Raw genomic sequence first — 26,069 nt, 5'->3', positions numbered from 1 at the left:
CTATTGACTTAATTCATACTAATTTATGTGGTCTAGCTAGAACTAAAAGCTTACAAGGTGATAGATATTTCATGCTAATCATTGATGATTATTCTAGAATGTGTTGGGTTACTTTTCTCAGAGAAAAATCAGAAGCACTTGGGAAATTCAAATTATGCAAGGCAATGGTAGAGAATGAAACCAACAAGAAAATCAAATGTTTGAGATCAGATCAAGGAGGAGAATTTACATCTAACAAATTTAATACATTCTATGAAGTAAATGGAATCTGAAGACAGTTATCAGCACCCTGGACACCACAACAGAATGGAGTTGTAGAAAGGAAAAAGTAGAACTATCTTGGATGCAGCTAGAAGTATGTTATTAGAAGAAAATCTACCACATGTATATTGGAGAGAAGTAATGAGCACAATAGTCTACACATTCAACAAAGTTCACATCAATGGTGAGACTCGTAAGACACCTCATGAACTATGGTTTGGTATTACTCCTACTCTTAAATATTTCAGAATATTTGGAATTAAATGCTATATTAGGAGAGATGAGTATCTTGGTAAATTTGATCCTAGAAGTGATGAAGGAATATTTCTTGGTTATTCATCTAAGAGCAAGGCATATAGATGTTTTAACAAGAGATTTCAAAAAATTGTTGAGAGTACAAATTTGAAGATTGATGAACAGTTTAGAGGAACTTCAAGGTATATAGAATCTGAACCAGCAATAGAGATACTAACAAATGAACACATACCAATACAAAATGAAGATCCAGTTACACCAGTATCATCTGAAAATTCCACTATAATTGAGGAACAATGACAAACGAAGACACCCTGATATGTAAGATTCAATCACTCTGAAGATTAGATAATTGGGAATAAGTATCAAGGAGTTATGACAAGAGGAAGACTGGCAAATGAAGAGGTATGTCTTATTTCTCAAATTGAACCATCATCAATTAATGAGGCATATGAAGATAAACACTAGATTAAAGCTATGGAAGCAGAACTAGAACAAATTGAAAAGATTAACAAATGGACATTAGTTCCCTAGCCTAAAGACAAAAATGTAATTGGAAGAAAATGGGTATTCATAAACAAACTTAATGAAGATGGTAAGGTAATCAAAAATAAAGCAAGACTAGTGTGTAAGGGATATTCACAAAAAGAAGGAATCAATTACAATGAAACCTTTGCACTGGTAGCTAGAATTGAGGCAATCAGATTATTCCTGGCTTTTGAAGCACACAAGAACTACAAAGTATATCAAATGGATATTAAATGTGCATTTCTAAATGGAGATCTTGAAGAAGAAGTTTACATTGAGCAACCTGATGGATTTTCTTTGATAGATAACAAAGATATGGTTTGTAGGTTAAGGAAAGCTTTGTATGGGTTGAAGCAAGCTCCAAGAGCTTGGTATGCAAGATTGGATAAATATCTTTTGAAGATTAGTTTTTCTAAAGGTAATGCTGATAACAACTTATACTATAAAGTGACTAATGATGACATCTTGGTTATAGAAGTTTTTGTTGATGATATAATCTTTGGAGGAGAAGATGGTTTATGTAAAGACTTTTCTATTGAAATACAACAAGAATTTGAAATGTCTATGATTGGAGAGATAAAATTCTTTTTAGGATTGTAGATTTCACAAACTGATAAAGGTATATTCTTGAGTCAATCTAAGTACTTGAAGGAGTTACTAAAGAAATTTGGGATGGAAAACTCTAAATTGGTAAGCACACCTATGACTACAAATGACAAATTATCACTAAGAGATGAATCTACACCTATTCATCTGACTAGGTACAAATCTTTGATAGGAAGCCTACTATATTTGACACAAAGAAAACTTGATATCATGAATGTAGTATGTATTGTTTCAATATTTCAGAGTAATCCTAAAGAAAATCATGAATCAGCAGTAAAAAGGATTTTTCGGTACTTACAAGGCACTACAAATCTTGGCTTATGGTATCCTAGAGTTGAAAACTTTGAATTATGTGCATACACAGATGCAAGTTGGCTAGGAGATGTGGATGATAGAAAAAGCACCATCGACGGAGCATTTTTTCTTGGAAGCATATTAATTTCTTGGTTGCATAAGAAACAAAGCTGCCCATCTTTATCAATAGCTGAATTAGAATATGTTGCAGCAACATCTAACTATACATAGGTATTATAGCTTAAGAAAATGTTGAAGGATATAAAGGTAAAATGCAAGGAACCTGTAACTATCTATTGTGATAACACTACAACAATTGATATGTCAAAGAATCCAGTACTACATTCTAAAACTAAACATGTTTCTATCAGACTAAATTTTCTGAAAGAGAATGTTGAAGCAAAAGAAGTAAAACTAGTTTATGTGAATACTAAAGAGAAGATTGTAGATATTTTCACTAAGCCTTTGCTTAAGGAGACTTTTGAATATCTCAGAGATCAGCTTGGGGTCATGCACCCACCAATAGAGACTTAGTCAGTTGATGTTTGTCATCAACCGACAGAATTAATAGAGAAATCTTTTATTCTGGCTTTGATGAGGAGAGCGACTTCTCAAGGGGAGTAGTTGGTATACTGAATAAGTTGGTATTTTGTATTTGAACCTATTTTTGTATTAGATTTGGCATTTGATGTCAAAGGGGGAGAGATTGATATGGAAAAACACATGTTACTCCTAGGGGGAGTGATTGTTATTTTGGGAGAGATTGATTTCTCTCTGTATTTGAATTTTGATTTTTGGTTATCATCTCTTTTGGGAGATTGTTGGTTTTTGGTATTTGGCATTTATGTTTTGGCACTTTGATGGTTTTTCCATCTTGTGTTGCCATCAATGCCAATTGGGAAGATTGTTGGTATTTTGGATATGTTGATACGGTTTTGTCATTGATGTCAACACCTATTAACACTTATCAACTGTGGCACTTAGAGAATTGGCAATGTTCACTGACAAGCAAGTGACTTATGCACAGTCACCGATATCTGGTTCACCGGTAGGATATATTATTCACCGATACTTGGAATGATATGGAAATCACTTTTTTACATCGAAGACATCATTTGGACACTTTCTCTTGAAGATTTACTCATTGGTATATTCGAGTTTGCATATTTGCTGTTACGGGCAAATAGGTCCAGAATAAGCACCGACAAGCTTATCTATTCCAAATCAGCACAGCACACTATAGAGATGATTTATTATTGTTGTAAATGCATTAAGATGACATGTTGAATTGGATATTGCATCAGTTATTGATTTACTTGTAAATTGTTTTTATTGTTATATCTTTTGTAAAGACGACCTACACATTTTGGTCCTAGGCTTTGGTATATATGTAAGATCTTATTTGTAAGATCGATATGCGATTGTGAAAAGGAATAGAATTTGGTATATGCAAGAATAAGTAGAGCTATACACACAGACATCACTTGAAGGTTGAAGGAAGGTTTTTGTGAAGGCAATCAGAACTACACCAGTACTGAATCCAGCATATGAAGATGTTATTTTGAGTAGTACATCATTATTGGATTTAACCATCCAATTGTAGTCAGTGTGACTCCCATTTGTGTTTGAGCAGTGAGCTCTAGGAACTTGACCTTTTTGCATGTGCAGACCCCATTTGTATACACATACTATCTGCAGTAGTACCATCTGATTGTGGGTAAGGTTTCCCACCATGGTTTTTCTGCTTACAAGGTTTCCACATACAAATATTGGTGTTATGTGTTGTGGATGTTATTTTCTTTCTATTTCATGCATTAATATTTACCGATACTACAATTAACTGATAAACTATCAACCAGTATTAAAGTTTGGTTTATCGGTATTAAGCATTAAGTTTGGATAAGTTGTTTTTGGTTTCAATTTATTTGACAACTGATTCCCCCCCCCCCTCTTAGTTGTCTCCGGGACTTAACAAGGTTTAGAAAATTTTAATAAAATATTTCATGACCTAGAAAGTCAATAGTTAGGAGTTTTAATCAAATTATGTCATTTTTCCAAAGTTGACAAATTTGAATTTTTGAATGCAACGGCTAGGTAGTTTTTGGGGGGAAATTAATTTTTAGGAGTTAAAAGCCTTAACCATGAAATTTAACCAATCTAAGGTGGTTGATATAGTTAGGGAGAAGTTATAAATAGTTCATGTAATGCTTTGTATGACATATAGAGTGTTGGTGTACGGACTGAGACATCAACTTTGTAATAAAGATCAAATTCTTCCATTTTATTGTTATTTTTGCATGATATACATAGCATATTGATAGGTTATTTTTTTATAATGAGTTGAGAGTGTTTGTAACCTACCAATCATCTGTTGGATGCATTGAAGTTTCAGTTCTATCTCAGTTTGCAATTCTTGGCTGACTGTTAACACGTTTTGACAAGTTTTTGATCAAGAAAAGTGATTTTCTAACATGAAGAAGGCATTCCATGATTGAACCAGGCCTATGAATCATGGTATGTCCCCATTTAACATGTAACATTATTTCCTAACCTGATAATGTGCAAATAAGTTGAGAGAAGGGTGACCACCATTGGAAAGGAATGAAAATTGCATTGAAAATGCTTGCTAAGGAGCAGCAGTAGCAAATATTCCTTAAGGAGGGGTAGTTTTTATGATTGAAAGTGTTTATAAATTTCATATGGAAGTTGAATACATCATCATTTGGATGGTATAGAGTTTGGAAGAGGGGTATGTGAGAAACCCTACTTTTAAGGGTTTGTGAGAGGTTAAAATTGGGATTTTGCATCTAAGAAGGTTAAACCTTGAATTTAATTTCATTTTCCTTAGTTTTGAACCATATTGGATGACTATTGAGAGTTTGGGAGTTATTGAGTTAAAATATTATATACTTCCTTTGTTAATTTGCCACTTTTTGGGTCTTAAAATAGTGCATAGTTACAGGACAAAATATACTTTCCAAAATAACCATATGTAGGATTTTGATATGTTTAAGGGAATCCAAATAGGTGTTTGAATATCTATTTTTTTTATTTAGTTATTTGGAAATGTTGAGAGAAAAAAATTCATTTTCCTCGTTGGAGGGCTAATTAGGCAACTAGGCCTAGAAGGCAAAAAAGAGGTTTTTACACTTAAAGAAGTTCTGAGCACCACAAAAGTAGTTTAAAAACCTTATTTGGGAGTATTAAAAACATTTCATATCTTTGGAATCATTTGGAGAAGTGTTGGTTTGCATTTGACCTATTTGAGCCATTTGGGTGCTAGTAGGCCTAGGGGTTTTAACCTTGTATTTCCCTTATAAATATTAAAGGTTCATTTATCACACCCTCCTCTATATCACCACTCTTACTTAATTTTCATTGACCTTCTCCTTCCAAAATTTATACTTGATAGATATATGCTTTGCCTTTGAATGAAATACCAAATTGTTTGATATGTCAATAGCAGCAGAGTTATCATAGTGAATAACTACCACTTCATTATAGTCTATCCTTATATACTTCAACATTTTATTCATCCATAGGACTTGTGTATAGGTAGTAGAAGTAGCAACATACTCATCTTCAATAGTAGATAAAGAAGTACATGACTACTTCTTGTTGATCCATGAAACAAGTTTCTTTCCAAGAAAGAAAGCTCCATCGAATGTCCTCTTCTGGTCATCAATCTCCATCCCAATCTACATCTATATATGCACATAATGTAAAACCATCTTTAGGATACCATAAACCATATTCACTTGTTCCCTACAAATACCTAAAAATATTTTTCACCACACTCTCATGATTCTCTCTAGGATCACTCTGATATCTTGATATAATTCAAATTGCATTCATTATATCTAGTCTAGTCTCAGTTAGATATAACAAACCTCCAAGCATAGAATTATACCTTGTAGGATTTACTGGTGTAGATGCATTTTTCTTTGTCAATTTTTTAGTTGTAACCATAGGAGTACCAACCATTTTAGAATTTTCCATGTCAAATTTCTTCAACAACTCTCTAGCATACTTAGCTTGATAGATGAAAATACCTTTATTAGTCTGAGTACTCTGCAAACCTAAAAAAAAATTCATCTCCCCATTCATATACATCTCAAATTCATTCTTCATATTGTCAGAGAATTCCATACACAACTTATCCTCAACTCCAAAGATGATATCATCAACAAAGACTTCAACAATTAATGTCATCATCAATAATATTGTAATATAAAGTGCTATCAGCATTACCTTTAGTGAAACCAAGCTTCAAAAGGTATTCATCCAACCTTGCATACCAAACTCTATGAGCATGTTTCAATCTATATAAAGCTTTCCTTAACCTACAAATCATGTTTTTGTCATCTAAACATGAAAATCCATCAGGTTGCTCGGTATAAACTTGCTCTTCAAGATCCCCATTCAGAAATGCACACTTAACATCCATCTAATAAACTTTATAGCTCTTATGTGCAGCATAGGCAAGAAATAATCTAACAACTTCATTCCTAGCTACTGGTACAAAAGTTTCATCATAATCAATTCCTTCCTTGTGAGAATATCCTTTACAAACCAATCTAGCCTTATTCCTCACAACTTGTCCATCTTCATTCAAATTATTCCTAAAACCCCATTTAGTTCCAATATCATTCTTATTTTTAGGTCGGGGAACTAAAGTCCATGTGTTATTCTTTTCTATCTGATCTAATTCCTCTTCCATAGCTTTCATCCAACATTCATCTTTACATGCTTCAATTATTGATGTTGGTTCAATAAGAGAAATTAAACATACCTCATCAACTGCCAACCTTCTTCTTGTCATCACTCCTTTGTTCTTGTCTCCAATTATCTGATCTTCTAAATGATTCAACCATACATACTTATGAGTCTTTTGATTTTTTGTTTCTTTTCTCTGATATTTAGTTACTATTAAATTTTTCGATACTGCCAGAGTAACTGGTTCAACATTCTACTCTAGTGTAGGTGCTACCAGTTTAGTTATGATCATTTCCACTATCAGTTCCCTCTCGTAAGTTCTTATTTGACCTCTCTTCTATTCATCCACCTTGACATTAGTGCTCTCCACAATTCTCTACAATATCTTGTTATAACATCTATATGATTTTCTTTTATTAGAGTAACCAAGAAATATTCCTTCATCATATATAGGAACAAAATTTCCAATGGAACCATCTCTTTTGATATAGCATTTACTACCAAAGATTCTGAAATACTTAACTATAGGTGCATGACCAAACCATAACTCATAATATATCTTACTACTTTCTCCTTTGATATGAACTCTATTGAAGGTGTATACAACTTCTCTCCAATAGATATGAGGTAGATTATCTTCCATCATCATAGTTCTAGCTGCATCCAAGATAGTTCTATTCTTCCTTTCCACAACTCCATTCTACTGAGGTGTTCGGGGTGCAGAAAATTATCACCTTATGCCATGCTTCTAATAATAGTTGTTAAACACACTGGTTGTGAATTCTCCATGCTGATCTCACCTTAAGCATTTAATCTTCAATCTTGTCTCTATCTTAACTTTAGCTTTAAATATTTTAAATTTTTTAAAAGCATTAGATTTCTCCCTTAAAAAAGTAACCCACATCATTCTAGAATAGTCATCAATGATTAGCATAAAATATCTATTACCCTAAAAATGTTTGATTCTAGCAAGACCACACAAATCAAAATGAATAAGATCAAGAACATCATTAGATTTGTCTTGTATACTCTTAAAAGAAGTTCTAACTTGCTTTCCCATTTGACATTACTTACATACCAGATTATAAGGCTTCACAATCTTACGTATGTCTCTAACCGCCTTAGTAGAACTAATCTTTACAATGCAATCAAAATTTACATGACACAACCTCTTATGCCAAAGACAACTTTCATCAATCTATAAAATCAAACATGCCTTCTGTTGTTTGTATTTTGAGTATTGGAATTTTTCTTCTTTCAATCCGCTAAAATTTGGAAGGGTTTAGTATTTCATTCTACCTCTGAGGGTTATCTTTCTAATGGTTTAGGGTTTTTGCAATTTCACCCTTTTTCCATCTTGTAAGCTTTGTGTTCTATTTTCTTCTTACCTTTTTCCACTTAAGTGGAAGGGTTGGTCCATTGTTACAGAAGGGGTCCCTTTTTAGGTCTTTGCCTTGGCAGGATATTAAATTCTTTTGATTAATTCCCTTTTCCTAAGTTTTATTTCATTTTATTTTTGTTTGCTAGGTGTTGTAAAGAAATGTGCATCTTATTGTTGATCTAACAGTTGGCGCTCTTTTGCAATGCAAAGATGCATGCTATTTACCTTCCATGAAGCAGTGAAAGGGTGGTGGGCTTGACAGATAGATTGGCTTGCGAGTTAAAGAATGTGCATCTCCAAGATGATCTGACGGTGTGTGTGGTTTCACATTGTGAAATAACACAAAGTTTACCTTTCACAAAGCAGTGAAAGGATGGCGGGACCGATAGGTAAGAAGCTTCATCTTTGACATGATCTAATAGCAGGCACTATTTTAGATTGAAAAGGTGCAAGATGTTTACCTTTCACAAAGCAGCAAAAGGGTGGTGGGCCCGGCAGGTAAGCGGCTCCTGAGTTTAAAGACCGATCAACTTGAATTTGATCAGACACCATGCATTGTTTCGCATGGTGAAGTAACACAATGTTTATCCTTCATGAAATAGTGAAATAGAGCTAGCTGTGATGTGGCAGATTAGGTGGTGATATAGCTGGATGTACGACTACAAAAGAAAATGATTTGTCAATGGGACACGTGGTTCTGACTAGATTTTTGGATTGGTCCGTTTGAAAAGGTAGTGGTGTTGGTAAAATTCATGGTGCAGTGAGACACGTGGTGGTTCAGATGTGGAGACTAGCAGATTTCTTTGACAAATAAGTGACAACCACATGGAAGATACTTGCCGAAGGATTGCAGATGAGTGAATCTGCAAAGAGGGCCCACTTTGGAAACTAAAGAGACTAAAGACCAATCAACTTGAATTTGATCGAACACCACATGTTGTTTCACATGGTGAAGGTGCAAGATGTTTACCTTTTGTGAAATGGCAAAAAACCACTAGCAGTGGCAGTCATAGTTGGTTGTAAAGACAAGCAGTCATAGTGAAGGATAACCATTGAGCGATTAGTTGATGATCTGATGATGCATGTTGTTTTGCATTGAGAAGATGCATGAAATGGTGAAAGGATGGTGGGGCCCATTTCTAAAGAAGGATGACTTAGGTAAGGTAAAGAACATGTACGTCTTGTATGATCTAATGGCAAGCATTATTTTGTGATGTGGAGATGTGTGAAGTTTACTCTTCATGAAACAGCAAAAAGGCAAAACACTTAGAAATTTTTTGTGGTCCATTGGAGCCATTTTTCAAATTCAATTATGAATTAATTGTTGAAGCATGTGGCTTAATTGTTTCTAATCAATGCTCGCTTGCCATAATAATCTTCACATCAGTTGAAGCTTTGGCGTGAGTTTGAGGAATCTTGCAAAGGAACCAGCGCACAGAGCAAAATTTTTCAAGCAACAAGTAAGTTTCTACAAATTACTTAATGGTTACAGTTTGATTGATATTCATTGGGTGTTTTATTTCTCAAAGAATCTATCTGAGATTTAATTGAAATAATTGTAATTCTGAGATGGCACCATGAAGAGATTTCATGGGGAAGTTTAATTACCAAGAGAGAGCCATTTGTGATGACCTTTTAGAGCAATTAAATAGGTCCACTAATGCATCAACCAAAGTGAAGGAATTGGTACTTAAAGCATCCCGCCTAAGAATTGGCGATGGTTTATATGATAAAGGGAATTGGTTAAGGGATTCACAAATAGGAATATTAGGCTTGGGACTCTTCAAATTGGGGTTTAGTTAGATAAATTCCCCTAATCCAATAAATAGAGCATGGGAATTAGATGTTGGGAAGTTTATAGTCCCTAGGGTTTTCATGGGCATGGACTTGTTAACCCAAATTGCAAATAATTATGATCCTAATACAAGGACTATAAAGAATGTAAATGGCAGGTCTTTAATTGAAATAAATGATGATGAATTCAGGAGATTTTTTAGACTTAGTGAGGTATCAAATTATTTAGAGCCCATCAATTTTGAAACACTTGCAAAGGTCTATGATGCATAGAGAGACCATCTCAAAAATGGCCCCTTGAAAGAATTCTTCACCAAACCAAGAGGACTGATAGTTGTAGGCCCTAGCACCATGGAACCTTTTTGATTAATCCTATTTACTTTGAGGGCTAAAGGGATGTATTGGTCCTTATGTCAAATTTTTGGGGAGGATGTAGAAACTACTATGCCAACCCACTATATGCTTATGATAGCATAGATTTTGAACCCATCTTTGGCAGTAACTTTTGATTTTGCACCTTATGTCACTGATGCCATTCATGAGGGATTGATAGGGATAAAAAATGCTAAGGTGGACAGACCTTTTGGATGGTATTCTCTCCTCATGCACATGTTTCTATTTAAAGGTGTTGAATATTTGGCTAATGAAATAGACCTGATCAAGGAAAAGGATGGAGTGAAGATACCCATTCAGTTGTGGAGCACAATTTTGTCTCAGGATAGAGAGGATGCAAGTTACTTAAAATTTGATAGATGTTTTGCATCTAGGCTTAGAATTCTTTTGTGCCTACAGAACCCTAGGATTCCTAAAGCTCTCCTTGAATTCCTTAGGCCTAAGGAATTTGTTGAGGACATCAAAATTGTGCACAATTGGGGTGACATATATCTGTACCCTATTTGCACTATGTTCAAAGTGTTTGGTTTTAGAGGAACTCAATATTTTCTCCCATATCAAGTCCCATTGAAGATAGGAATTGCTGAGGTCCTGAGGCAAATTAGAGGTTTGCAAGAAGTAGAATTGACAAATAGGGGGAAAGGAACAATTTTCCCAATTGTCATTGGAGCACATCAGTTCGTAATCAACAAGGGTGGTTGGACACATTTTGATGATTTCTTTTAGCCGTACAGGTTGTCTACTATAGTGGTAAGATTTGTTGATCCAGAGGGTTTCTTCAATGGTATGTTTAAGAAGAGAGCTGTATGTAGAGGTAAGGCACACTAGTTTCATTTCCCTAAGGATTTAATAAGGAATGAGTTCAATTTAGCCAAGCAAGAAGTTAGGAAGGAAAAATGGCTAGCTTTCAAGAAGATTTTGGATTTCATTCATTATTTTGACAGTAGTTATGATCCCCTAGTTAGTTTTCATCCTTTTTAGGAAAAGTTTAAGTTTTTGATATATTACTTTGAGGATCTAATGCAAACCTTGAAGGAAAAGAAGGAGGCTATGATGAAAGCCAATCCTGAAAAGGCCAAATTGGCTTTAGCTAACCCTTTCTATGCCAAGGTAATCTCCCCAGGAAAATACACAGTGCAAAAAAGGTCAAAGTGCAGTGTACTGATGCCAATAAGGGAAGAGCTTTCTACTTCAAAAGGTAAAAGGGAATTAGAAGATATTGTTGAGATTCCAAAATCCCCTAAAAGGCAGAAGGTAGAGGCAGAAGTAGAGATAGATGAGCCCTTGTATTCCCCCTACCAATCCCCAACACATGTAGGGGATGAACATGTAGTAGTAGAGCAACTATTGCAATTAGGAAGCCTTGGAGAAATTGATCTTACTTATGAGGAGTTGCAAGAAGGAATGCCTGAAGAACTATCAAGTGCCCAAATGGACCTAACTGCAAAGGACTTTATAGGAAAAGAACTGGACCCTATCATTAAGCAGGCTAGTGAGGAGTTTTTGGTAGATGATAGTTTCATCAAAATAGGGTCCTTCTTGAGGTTTGTTTGGAGGAGAAATATAAGCTAGTTAAAGGCAAGATATGAGAAAAGGAAAAATGAGAATCCTCACAAAGATGCATCTGGAGTTGAAGCAGACGTAAAGCAAGAAATGTTGATAGAATTTGGGAATATTACCCTAGAACAAGGGAGGAAAATGATTGTAGAACCAGGAATTTTGATTCTCCTTGAACGGGATATAGCGGATACATTAGTGCTTGAGGCAGTAAGGAAGGAGACAAAGCCTCTGGAAGGAGTAACTTATAGCAATGATCATGTTGCTTTAGTTATGTGGTCACCAAGGAGGGAAGAGAGAAAAAAGACGAAAGACACCTCAGAGTCCAGCTATCTTAGAGGGATGATTGTGAAGAGAGTAAAGGACACAGGGGTAGTAGAGGTTGCTGGCACGATCTTGGAATCAGCAAAATTCAACATAGTTGTAGCTGAAAAAGAGGCCAAGGAAAAGGTTGATCTCCAGGTCAAGTTGGAGGTAATCCTTAAAGCCTACAGTGAAGCCCAAGCTGAAATAGCTCAAAGGGATAGTATGATTGCTAAATTAAAGAATCAAATAGCAGGGAAACATCATCAAGGTGAGTCTTCTACCTTAATGATTGCCTCTTCTCTAGCAAAACCTCCATCTGCTAGTCCAATCATTGAGTTTCCCTTGTCCCCTGTAAACCTCGGTTTCCAATCTACTGAGTCTATTCAAGATGAAATGGAAAAATTGAAGCAGGCTCAAGCCATATTTACAAGCAAATATGAGGAAAATATTAGGGGCACAATTTTGAAGTTTGCTAACATAGTGGGAGCTTCTATTGTGTACATATATATGAAGAGAGTTTTGAGCATGTTAATGGCATTAAAGGAGGACAAGGCGGCCCTGGAGATGATTTTGGATAAATGGATGGTCAGAGAGGGGGATTTGGAACTTACGTGCTCATCTCATGAAGAAGAAAAATCTAATGCCACTATTAAGTCCACTTGTGAGTTAGTAAAGGGCATGTCCAAGTTGGTAGAGGAGAGATCTAGTCTAGAAAGAAAGGCCAAGCTACACAGAAAAGAATATGCTGATCAAAAGTTTGAATTATTTCCTGGAGGTTTTGTTAGTGCTAGCAAAATAAAGGATGAGGAATTTTGGATTGGCAAGTTAGGCCACAACTTATCTCAATGGATAAATAATGTTATCAATTAAGATGATACATCTTTATTCATTAGAACAATTGAGGAATTTGAGAAGATAAAGTCACACTATAATTTTTTGGTAGATGAAGTTCAGCAATTAAGGAACACCTGGAAAAGATTAAATAAATTGAAGAAGAAAATTATTAGTTACTCTTGGCCCAATGATGATGCATTTCAAGGATGGAAAGACAAATATATGGTGCAAGAAGTGGAGAATCAAGAATAATCAATTGATGTTGTAGCATTGTAACAACCTTCAGGAAGTTAGGATGAAAGTGATTTGTAACCTCTTTCAAGAGGGAATTACAGTTGTAACAAACTATTCCTAGGAAATTATGAAGCTTGTTTGCATCCATATCATTATAAATGGATAGCAGGACTATTGAAAAAATGATCACAAGAATTTGTAAAGAAACTCTACCAAAATATATCTGTGGTTTTCTGGTTTTTCAAAAATCACCTTGAGTTAATGTACGATTTTGAAAATGGATATTAATATATAGATCAAAACATTTTGAGCCTAGATTTCTATTGTCTTCTTGTGTGCATTCATTGATTTAATGTTTTCTTTTAAATAATCTAGGGTTATTTGATTGAATAGGGATTGCAAGGCAATCTTACAGACATGTTTCAGGTTTTTCTCTAAAGGATGGGCATTAAATATATGTGAAATCTTTCTATTAGTAAGTCAATAGTTTCTTCTTGAATTTGATAACCGGGTCTAGCATAAAGGAAAAACTTATATATATGTTAGGCATATATTAGGTTTATGAAGCCAAAGTGATGAGATGTATGTGAATGTCCTGATTCAAAATTCTTGTCTAGTTTGGGTGACTTTGTAGCTCGGATAAGGCACTGATATTATTTGTGGAGTTTTTCTATCTTCCTTGGTGTCAAGACTGAAAATGAACACAAGTTTTCTTTTATGTTTTAGTATTGTTGAGGTGATAAGGTTTACAGATTTCTAACACTAGTTTACTGTGGATCTTATATTATAATTGTGAAAGTATTCACAAGAGGTATACCCACCTAAGCTTAGGATAAGCTTAAAGTGTAGAAGGTTTTGTAAAAATCTTGTTATATGTTATTCTGGATTTTGATTTTCTTATCGTTCTCTTCATATGCAATAGAGGCTTTAATTTTCTTACAGAGGGGACAGGGAAATCAGAATTTGAGAACAACACCTTCTCATTGGAGTTTAGATAAAAGATATTACCTTTAGTCTGAGTACCAGTTGCAATCTCCAATCTAGATCTATTAATGATTTTGCATTTTCCATCCTTAAACTGTACTTGAAATCCCTTATCCACTAGCTATCCTAATCTCAAAATATTATTCCTTAAACCTTCAACATAATAAACTATCATTATTATGCTTATCATCCAATGATATAGTTCCTCTTCCCTTGATCATGCATGCTTTGTCATCTCCAAATCTAACTAGACCGCCATCAAATTCTTGCAAAGATAGAAACTTCCTTTTATCTCCAGTCATATGATGTGAACATCCACTATCTATCACCCATTCATCTTTGTCTTCAACTTTAGCAGCAAGGGCCTTTTCTTTAGGTATCGGATCATCTTCCTTGATAGCCAAGAATACCCTTTCCTTTCCGTTGTTGGATCCACTAGTCGAATCTTGTGTCGGTTCATCATCATAATTAGTGAAACCTTCCTGATCATCATAGTAGCATGATTTGTCTTTATTTCTCCTACACTTATGCTTGTTTTGGTATTCATGGTTAGGCTTAAAATATCTTCTAGCTCTTTCTTAAAATATTGAATTCATTTCAGGACATCTAGATGCAAAATGACCTATCTTATTACAAGAAAAACATTTAAAAGGTGATTTTCCTTCATACTCCATGCCAGGCCTTTAGGTACTCTTCTAGAAAATAAGGCTTCAATTTGCTCAAATTCTTCATCTTCCTTTGCATATAAAGGTTTCCAATCACTCTTGCCAGTAGATGATGTAGATGCATGAAAGGTAGGTTCAGATTTTGTAGCTCCAAAAGGTCCAAATTCCTCAAGCTCAAAAGAAGACAATTTCCCAGCCAAGGTATCCCTATCAAAACAAGTGTTAGCCATTGTTCTCAACTCATTAATCTCTTTGTACTTTAGAAAATATTTCATCTTCGCTCAAATATCCACCACAACATTGAATTCCCATGACAATTTCAATGACTCTTTCCATAAATGTAGTAATCCTTTCATCTTCTTCCATCTTCAGGTTCTCATACCTCATCTGATAACCATCAAGTTTAGGAATTTTAACAATAGGGTCACCTTCATTTAGAGTCTCCAATTTATCCCATATAGCCTTTGTAGCTGATTTGTCAATTAGTCCCATCTTTTGCTGATCAGAAAGTGCACACAAAAGGGCTTCTCTAGCTTTATAATCATTCTCAAGATCCTATCCAAGTTTTCCAGAGGAGGATTGCCAGATTCTAGATTAAAAGGAATTACCCCTTTCTCAGTGATCTCACAAATCTCCTTCCCAAGACATCTCATATGAGTCTCTATCTAAATCTTCCATGTAATTTGTTCCATCAAGTGTAATTCCCATACCCTAGTTAGACTTGTAAAACCCGTTTGACCATGATTGACTTCCTGTGTGGCATTCTTGAATGGTAGGTTAACCATGGTGAAATGTGTAGTTTAGATAATATAAATAACTGTGCATACTTATTATTGTGCTTTTGCATCGATTTTCGTGTAAATGTAATTGTTCCTAACCCTTGTGTTGAATCTTGAGCTAACGCCTTCATTGAATATGTATATGTATATGCATGCTCGTATGAATTCATGGGTGTAGGAGATTGCAGGTACAACACCGCTTAGGGCAAGGATCATCTCCGTTGGGATTTGCAAGGTTGAGTATGCCTCCTTCATCTTTAGAATTCGGATTTGGTGGACATATAACTCTCGTCTTGCCTTAGCCATGGTTAGGTGAGCATCGTGTGTGGATTCATGGGGCTTGCTTTTCATTGGGATGCATGTCGAGAGATTTGGAGGACTCCCTCGATTTGCATGCCTTGCGCGAGGTAAGTGAGGTTTGTTATCCTAAGTATTAAATTCAATTTATGAGTAGACGAGCACATTAGTAATTTAGAAATTTAAATGGGTAGCTTCTTTTATATGATTAATCATTAATTTAAAGAGATTGCTTTAATTATTATTGTAGCAAGCTTAAGGTATTTAACTTGGGTCAGTGTGCTCATTTACACATTTGCAACATTTACGCATTTGTAGTTGAGAAATTAGAATAAATAAGACTCTTGCATTAGATTAGTCATTTATTTAAAAATTTTGCTTTATTATGTTATAGCGAGTTAAGTTAATAGCTAATTTTAAAATAACGAATTTATTGAGTTATGCGTTTTAGAAAGGAAAAATTTTAAAGTCATTTGGGAGATAGAAATAAATTACTCATTTCCGCATTTTGGAAGAAAAAGGGGTAAATTATTATTTTTAAATGAAATTATTTCCTTTTTACTTGTAAAGTCGATATAGTATAAAAGTTTGATTTTTAGAAGATTAAATTAATCAAATGCCTTACCCGGTCAACAGTTTCGAAATAAGAAGTAGGCCTAAAATTTGTAGTGAGAAATTAAAATTTAAAAAAAACGCAATAAGAAATGGAAGCTTTTTAATTTTAAAGGAAAAATGAATAAGAGGGATTGAATAAGAGGTTTCCATTTTTCATCCATTTTATTTTAAAAATAAATGCCTAATTTCGAAATTTAAAATTAGGGTAAAATTAGGGTTTCACTTTTTAACCTAGTTTTGAAAACATTTTGGGGGTTCTTGGCTTTTTGGTCATTTTTTGGGAAAAACATGGTTTTTGGGAAGAAAAGAATGGAGATCTCTTGCTGGGAGTTGCAGGTGGAGCTCTCCTTCAAATTCATGCCAGGAATGCTAATGGAGGTAGGACTCTTGTTACCTATTATTTCATTTGAAACCAAAAGAAATGGTCATGTCCACGAATATCATTTAGTTTCAGATTCAGTTTTGGAAGCTTGTTGTTCTTGGATTCAAGTTTTGACATGGCTACTTGGACATTTAGAAGGGAGAAAATCTTCCCCAATCTTTGCTTATACATTCTGGAAATATATAAAAAAAAATAGAAAAACAAGAAATGGCTGTGACTGTGTGTGTATTTTCTTCAGTATTCATTCAAAAAAAAAACGTTTTAGTTTCAACTGTGATTTCAAAAAAATCTATTAAAAAGGAAACACAATAAAAAAAGAAGAATATTAAAAAAGGGGAGAACACAAAAAAAAAAAGGAGAGAGAGCTGTTCATTTTCGGGCTAGGGTTTGGCGGGCGGAGGAGCCGAAGCTCGGCTCCCGCCGCCGCCGCCACCCCCTTCCCCATTACCTTCTCTTACCCCGTGCAGCGTGGCCTCGCAGGAGTTCCCTATGACCACAGTGGGCCGTAGGGAATTCCCTGCGTCCACCGTGGGCCGCAGGGTAAAACCTGTGACCACGGTGTCCGTAGGGAATACCCTGCATCCACGGTGGCTCGCAGGGAAACCCTGCGCCTACCGTAGGTAGCGCCCCTTTTTCTTATTTGACATTTTAAGTTTTTTTTTTGTATTATTTTATGTTAGTTTTTAAAAATTGTTTCAGTATTAAAAAAATAATAAAATGCAAAGAAATATGCTTAGTAATATTTGTGTTATTAAAAAAAAAAGGGGAGTTGGGATTTTGTTTAGAAATATAATGTTTTTTTTAAAAAAAAAAAAAAAAAAAAAGGAATGATTGCTCATAATATAGTACATGCCAAAATACATAGCATCTATTTAACCAATATCATTAATTACATATATGTATTTTGGGCGTTAATATAGCAATGACCTTCACTGTGATTTTTAAATCGAAAAATATTTGGTTATATGATAATGAGTAAATGGAATGGAGGTAATGGTCTTTAATTTTTAAATGTATGCAATAGAGGCTTAATTTAGCTCGAAAAAGGATTTTTTTTTTTATGTTTCTCCATTCACTCTTAATATATTTTGCTCTTGAAGAAGGGGGTTGTCTTTGTATCATTAAATAGGGGTTAGATTATTGTTGTAAAACTAGCATGTCATTAGCGTTTATCTAAGGTATAAATTGTTTGTCTAGATGCTTAAGACAACTTGGGAAGATGTTGTAATTACCTGTTAACGCTAGAGGATGACCCATTATTATTTTAGTAATCAATGCATCTATTATAGTAGCACGTCTTGCTAGGTTTGTTTTGAACCCGGTCATTAGGTTAATTGTGTTGGTCATAACCGATTTCACCCCTAGTCAAGTATCGTCAGTCATTAGAACCTGTACTTGCTTTGAATTGTCAGTTGGATCAGCTTTAGAAGGGACCAATTATGTATAGCCCGATTGAAGTGTCTGTTGTATATTGATTGTATTCGCCTAAGTGGCAAGATGTAAAAGACTTATAAATCATGTATTCCTAACGATATAATACCAAAGGGGTCTTGCAGTTGAGTAGACCTGGAGATGTAGCCCATTAGGGGTGAACTCCGAGATCATATCTGTGTTATGCGATGTTTATAGCGTACTTTGTTTTATGTTTTAAATTATCATGAATGGTTGTATTCTTGCAAAAGTGTATGGTGGAAATTTAATGAATTCAAATTTGAGTGCATAACATTATTCATATGGACAAATGTAGTCATTTAAGTTCATAAACCATTGTGAATTATGATTATGGCAAAGTATTTAAAATAATGTAATTAAAGTTGTGGACATAAGTATTTTGATAAGGTTAATTAAAATGTAGTAATAGTGGAAAGAATCTTGCTAGGTTACATCAATGAATTAATTTGTTAATAAGCATGTTAATGGAATGAACGTAAGAGGGAAACAAAGTTAAAATTTATGTCACAATTCCTAGATTGAAATCTAAAGGATGCACATCATATAAATATCTACTTTTTACCTTAGCAAATGAATCACGCCATGTTAATTATGTTTCATTACATTGGACGAATTTGTTAAGTTAATTCATGCTTAAATAATAACCAATAATCCTCACCAGAGTAATTTGATAATCGTGTGGACTCAACTAGGTATTCATGTTGCATATTGGATGAATATACTTAGTAAATTATGTTGTAATTATAATCGATGATCCTCACCAGATTTGTTTTATAATTGGGTGGACTCAATTTGATATCCATATTTTAATCCTTATAAAAAGAATCCCTTATGATTGTTAAAATTGAACTAAAATGGAAAAATAATTGATTCGTTGATTATACATTAAATCTTAGTAAAGGTAACTCTCTCATATTAACTTCATATAACCAAAAAGGTTAATATGCAATAAGATAATTGTATTTTAATCCTAATAGAAGAATGTCATTATGATCTTATCACTCTAATCTTGAAATGATGAATGTCATCTAGTTAACGATACTTTAACTTAAAGGATGCTCTCGTTTGTCCTAATGCATATCCATCTTAATGAAGTTAGTCCATTTATTCGTATTATTAAAACTTCAAATGAATTCTATGGCTACTTACATTATACCTTTCATAAAAGAACTTCAACTCATCAGTTGGCTATGCATGAAATCAAATGAAGGGACCTCACTCTATTAATTGAAGTTAATCCTTAAGGAACGAATTCTTCCTATTAACCATACCTTTTAATATTTAAAAAAAATATATATATCAAATGTGGGTGATTACTTTAAAGATCAAATGACGGAATCCTTGTTTTACTAATCATAGTTTAACCCTAAACGAATGAATCTCGTTAAGCATATTTATAGCATTAAAGGATGATGTCAAGTGTGGATGGTTATCTTAAAACCCTAATGAATGAACTTTGTTATATTTAAAATGCATGAACCTTTTGGAGGCCTCTTAATGTAATTATGAATTAAAGTGCAATGAATAAATAACCTCTCGATGGCCTCCTAACCACCCAAGTAATTGAACGCTTCCTAAAGTTATAAGATGTCAAACCATTGAACACATATATAATTCAAGATCTATGCATTATCTCGCAATTATGATATCCAGTTTAATGGATCTAATGACGCAAGTTGAGTTAGGTGTAAGGTTATGTAATCACGTTGGGAAACTCCTTAGGATCATTTTAGCCTTCCGCTGTGTCATCTAGTTAGAGAAAACTTTGAGATAACTTCAATCTATCTTAATATTGTAACGTTTCATTAACGCTCTTAATTATTATTTAAAAAAAAATAAAAAATTTACACTCTATTTGAGTGTTTTTAACTTAAACCCTTAGGGGCTTCCTGGCGGGGCATTACATCAAGCCTAGGAATTTCTCTCTCAAAAATAGTTGCAGATGAACATGATGGACTTGAACTATTAGATGCTATAGGATCTTACTCAAGTGATTAAGCTTCTATAGAGAGGACCATGCTCTGATAACAATTGTTAGATAGTTCAAATAACCAAAGGACAACTAAGAGGGGGTTGAATCAGTTGTCAATAGATTAAAAAACTTTGAGCATTCAAAACCTCATTACCAAAACATATAAACTCAATATTGAAATGCATAAACTAGATTCTAGAATAGTAGATGTAACAATTAAGCATAAAAATAAATCAAAAAATAGTTACCATCTATCTATAACACATGACACCATAATTTGTACATGGAAAACTTAGTAAAGAGAAAAACCACAGTGGGAAGCCTACCCATAGTCAAATAATACTTCTGCAGTAAGTATGTGATTACAAAATGAGTGGCCTACACTTGTAGGAAGGCCAATAGCCTAGAATGCACTACTCATCAAAATTAGAGCCTCACTAACCACAAAAGAAATCCAAACTACAATGCAAAAAGAAGAGTGAACTACAATAATAGCATCTCGTATACCTGAATACAGTTCCAATTAAGCTTAATACCAAAGGAATAAATCCTCTCTTGTAAACCCAATTCGATCACCTATGATCGACCAAAACCTCTACATAACATTATAGCATTATTCGCACACAAATAATCACATAATCCCACAACCCATTATCTAAAAAGACATCTTACATCAAATACATATACCAACCCGGTACCTAAATAATTAGGTTGGCCACCTAAAAGATAATGCAATAAATTCATAACATAAATGCACAAATAAATGATCATCCAAGTCATCCTAGGATCAAAACAATATAATCCAATCAATAAATCCAATCAGTAACACATTGGGATCATCCACTAACATGTTACATAAACTAGTCCATAACTTATAAGAATAAGACTGGACCCAAAATAGGTTCCCATAAACCAAATCCAACACCACGGATCAGTAGGAACATGGACAAGATAACTAAGAGCATCCCATGAGCCATCTAAATGCTATGCCAACACCACTTATCAAGTGTATCAAAAGATCTTCAACAAATCTCCACCAGTAAAACCCTTACCGATAACCAAATGGCTTACTAGAGAAAATGATAGCTTCTGAGTCGTCAAATCTTGAACCAACTGATCATGATATGCATCAGAATAGCATGAATGATAGATCCAAACTAATTCCACAAACCAAAGCATACTAGAGCATACCAGATCAACATAGTCCATTCTGCTAGAAACCAACCAACCAACCGAAACCAACCAAAAACTGATGAACAACTAAAATAGCTAGTGTTGACATCAATGACAACACATGATAATCGATTCCTCCAAATTGCCAACAATGATATCACCAGATGAATATATGATTTACATTAGATAAAATGGACCTAAATAAAGTAAACAAACAATTATATCCATCGGTAATTCCACTAAGACAAAAATCCAACATGCTTCACCAAGTCAGTAGAAATCCTTAGTGAAATAATAGAATATCCAACCGGATTCAAATAGGACCACCATAACATATCACCATCCAATGCAAGGTCACCAAATGATCGGGGCATGAACAAGAAACACCTCGAACATGATAGAAACTGATTCCATAAGATAGACCTAAAATCCACTGACCAAATCACCAAATACTGTATATCAGTAAGGCTAACTGGGAATTCTAGGCAAGTCAGTAAAGCCAAAAGCTAGCCGGTAAAGGCACAAACTAATTGGGTACCAATAGATACCAAAAGTGATAACTAAATCATGAACTATCAGAGTATAGGAAGCATATAACCATTAGAATAAGCATCCAAAAACCATTTCAGTGATCTAATCACACCGGATCATAAACATAACCAAAACCAAGATGATCATCATAACTAACCAAGATAGTCTAACTAGGATATCCTCGAACTGAGATATAGTGTTGACATCAATGAATCACTTAACCAAATCCAACATATTGCCAACACAAATTTCATGTATAGACCTTCTTCTCCTCCAAAAATGATATCATCCACAAAGACTTTAATAATTAATATCATCATGCTCAATTTTGCAATATAAGTTACTATTAGAATTACCTTTACTAAAACCAATTTTTGAAATATAATTATCCAATCTAGCATACCAAGTTCTAGGTGCCTATTTTAGTCCATATAAAGCTTTCTTTAACCTGCAAACCATGTCCTTGTCTTCTAACAAAGAAAATCCATTAGGTTGCTCAATGTAAACTTCCTCTTCAAGATCTCCATTTAGAAATGCACATTTAGCATCCATCTAATATACTTTGTAATTCTTGTGTAGCATAAGCAATAAAAAGTCTTACAGCTACAATTCTAGCAATCGGGGCATTAGTCTCTCCATAATCAACACTTTCTTTCTATCAATAGCCTTTTCAAACCAATCTAGCAGTGTTCCTTACAAGTTGACCTTCCTCATTTAATTTATTCCTGAAAAACCCATTTAGTTCCAATAATTTTCTTGTCTTTAGGTCTAGGTACTAGTTCCCATGTCTTATTATTTTCAATCTGATCCAATTCCTCTTCCATTTCTTTTATCCAATTTTCATCTTTACTAGCTTCAATAAAAGATTCCAATTCAAGTTGAGAAATTAAACATACCTCTTCAGCAGCTAGCCTTCTCCTAGTCATCACACCTTTCCTTTTATCTCTAATGATCTGATCTTCATAATGATTTAGTTTGACATATCTAGGAGTCTTTGAATTTTATTGATTTTCTGACTCATTTTTCTATCCATCTATCATTGTTGAATTTTATGATGTCATCAGAGTCACTGGTTCACTATTCTGAACTAATTCTTGCATTACCCATTTGGGTCTGATAAATTCATGATCTAGTCCATAATCATAAGCTCTAGTTTGATTACTATCATGCTTGTCCACCTTGACATTTATGCTTTCCATTATCCTATTCAATCTTTAACATCTATATGATTTTCTCTTAGTATAATAACCAAAAAATATTCCTTCATCACTTCTAGGATCAAACTTTCTTAATGCACCATCTCTTCTAATGTAGCATTTACTTCCAAAAATTCTGAATTATCTATTAGTAGGAGTATGACCAAACCATAATTCATAAGGAGTCTTACCAGTATCACCTTTAATGTGTACTCTATTGAAAGTGTATACAATAGTATTGATAGCCTCTCTCTAATAGATATCAAGTAATCTAGCTTTAGTCATCATTGTCCTTGTTTCATCCAAAATTATAACACCATGATTTGTATGTGGAAAACCCAGTAAAGGGAAAAACTATGGCGGGAAGCCTACCCACAATCAGATGATACTTCTGTAGAAAGTATGTGATATATTGAGGGGCCTACACATGCAGGAAGGAAAACTACCTAGAGTGTACTGCTCATTACAAAAGAGTCTTGCTAACTATAGAGAGGTTATAACCACCTCAAGATAATTGGACAACAATCCAGAAGAATGAACTACTAGAGATAGCATCTACCATACCTGATTATAGTCCCGATTAAGCTCAATACTAGAGGCCTTTGTGTTGGTATTTTGGATATGTTGGTATGGTTTTGTCATTGATGTCAACACTTGTCAACACCTGTCAACACTTATCAGCACTTGGAGATTCTTGATTATGTTCACTGGCATGTTCAATGACTTATGCACAGTCACCAGTATTTGGTTCACTGATAGGTTATATTGTTCACTGGCACTTGGAGTGACTTAGAGATTACTTGGTTATGTCAAAGACATTGTGTGGACACTTTGTTTTGGTGATTTGGTCATTGGTTTAATCTGGTTTGAATATTTGTTGTTACTGACAAATACGTCCAGGTTATACACCGATAAGCATATCTATTCCAGATTAGCACGACATGTCATGAAGATGATTTATTATTATTGTAAATACATTGAGCCAACATAATGCATCGTATATTGATTCATTTGTAATTGATTATATTGTAATATCTTTAGTAAGCTGACCTACTCATTTGGTCCTAGGTTATGGTATAAATGTAAGATCTCATTTATGAGATTGATATAGGATTGTAAAAAGGATTGTAATAAGGTATATGTAAATATAAGCAGAGCTATACACGCAGACATCATTAAAGATTGAAGGAAGGTTTGAAGAAGGCAAATTAGAACTATACTAGTACTAAATCCAGCATATGAAGATGCTATTTTGAGCAATACATTATCATTGGATTTAACCATCCAATTGTAGTCAGTGTGATTCCCATTTTGTGATTGAGCAATGAGCTCTAGGTAGTTGGCCTTTCTGCATGTGCAGACTCCATATTGTACACACATACTATATGCAGTAGTATCATCTAATTGTGGGTAAGGTTTCCCCACCATGGTTTTTCCCCTTATAGGGTTTCCACACACATATATCTGTGTTGTGTTGTGGATTTTATTGTCTTTCTATTTCATGCATTAATCTTTACTGATACTGCAATTAACTAATAAAATTGTCTACCGGCATAAAGTTTGGTTTACTTGTATTAAGCATTAAGTTTTGGTTAAGTTAGTTTTGGTTTGAATTTAATGGATAATTGATTCACCCGCCCCTCTCAGTTGTCTCTAGGACCTAACAATTGGTATCAGAGTCGAGTCCTCTTTCTGCATAAGTTTAACAGCTTGAGGAGATCCAATGTCTTCTAACTATTTTAGGAAGGATAGTCCTAAACTTGATGGAACTAACTATGGCATATGGAAGATCAGGATGGAGACACATTTGAATTGCACTGGAAAGGACATATGGGAGGTTACAAAGAATGTTTATGTTTCTCCTATTCAAGGTCAACCTAGTCCACCAACCTTGGCTAAAGATGAGGAAAATGATTGCAAAGCAAGAGAAGCACTTTTGAGGGCATTGTCAGATCAGAAAATCATGTGATTATCAGATAGATCTACTACTAAATCTATTTGGGACAAATTGGAAACATTGAATGAAGGAGATTCCATAGTCAAAATTGCAAAACTTTAATGCTTCTAGGTTAGGTATAAAAATCTGAAAATGGAAGAAGATGAAAGGATTTCTTCTTTTATGGAAAGAGTAAATGAAATTGTTTTGGGTATACAATTTTGTGGAGGAACCTTAAGTGTAGATGAAATTGTTTCTAAAGTTTTAAGAGAATTTCCATCGGTATATAAAATGAAAGTTATTGCTATAAAAGAATTGAGAACAATGCCTAATACATTAGTATCTAGAGACACTTTGGTTGGAAAACTTTCATCTTTTGAACTTGAGGAATTTGGTCCTATTGCTACAATAAAGACATACTTATCTATCAAGGTAGCAACATCATCTGCATCATCATCATTTGATAAATCTAATTGGAAAGCCTTTTATGCAAGAGAACTTGAAGAAAGCGGGAATGAGAATGAAGAACTGGGAGAACTTGAAGCACTATTTGCAAGGAAAATGCCTAAAGGTCCAATTGGAAGTAAGTATGAAGGTAAAGAACCCTTTAAGTGTTTTAACTACAATAAGATTGGTCACATGGAATCTAGGTGTCCTGATAGACATGAAAGATTGAAAGAAGAAGCTAAAAGAACATATAAGCCTTACCCTGAATATCAGAGATACAAATTTAAGAAGAATAGAGACAAATCTTGTTACTATGCTGATGAAGGAGTTACTGATGATTCTGATGAGGAACTGAAAGACAGTGGCTGGGATTTTGTTGCTGTAACAGAAGATTAACCAACACCTAATGTTCGACTGATAGAGTAGGCCCTAGTAGCTAAAATTGAAGATAAGGATGAATGTATCATTGATTCTAGATGTT

The sequence above is a fragment of the Cryptomeria japonica genome, chromosome 11 (genome assembly GCF_030272615.1).
Source record: "Cryptomeria japonica chromosome 11, Sugi_1.0, whole genome shotgun sequence".
NCBI classification, from domain to species: Eukaryota; Viridiplantae; Streptophyta; class Pinopsida; order Cupressales; family Cupressaceae; genus Cryptomeria; species Cryptomeria japonica.
The sequence above is the reverse complement of the archived record's forward strand: the minus strand, read 5'-3'. Positions refer to the sequence as shown.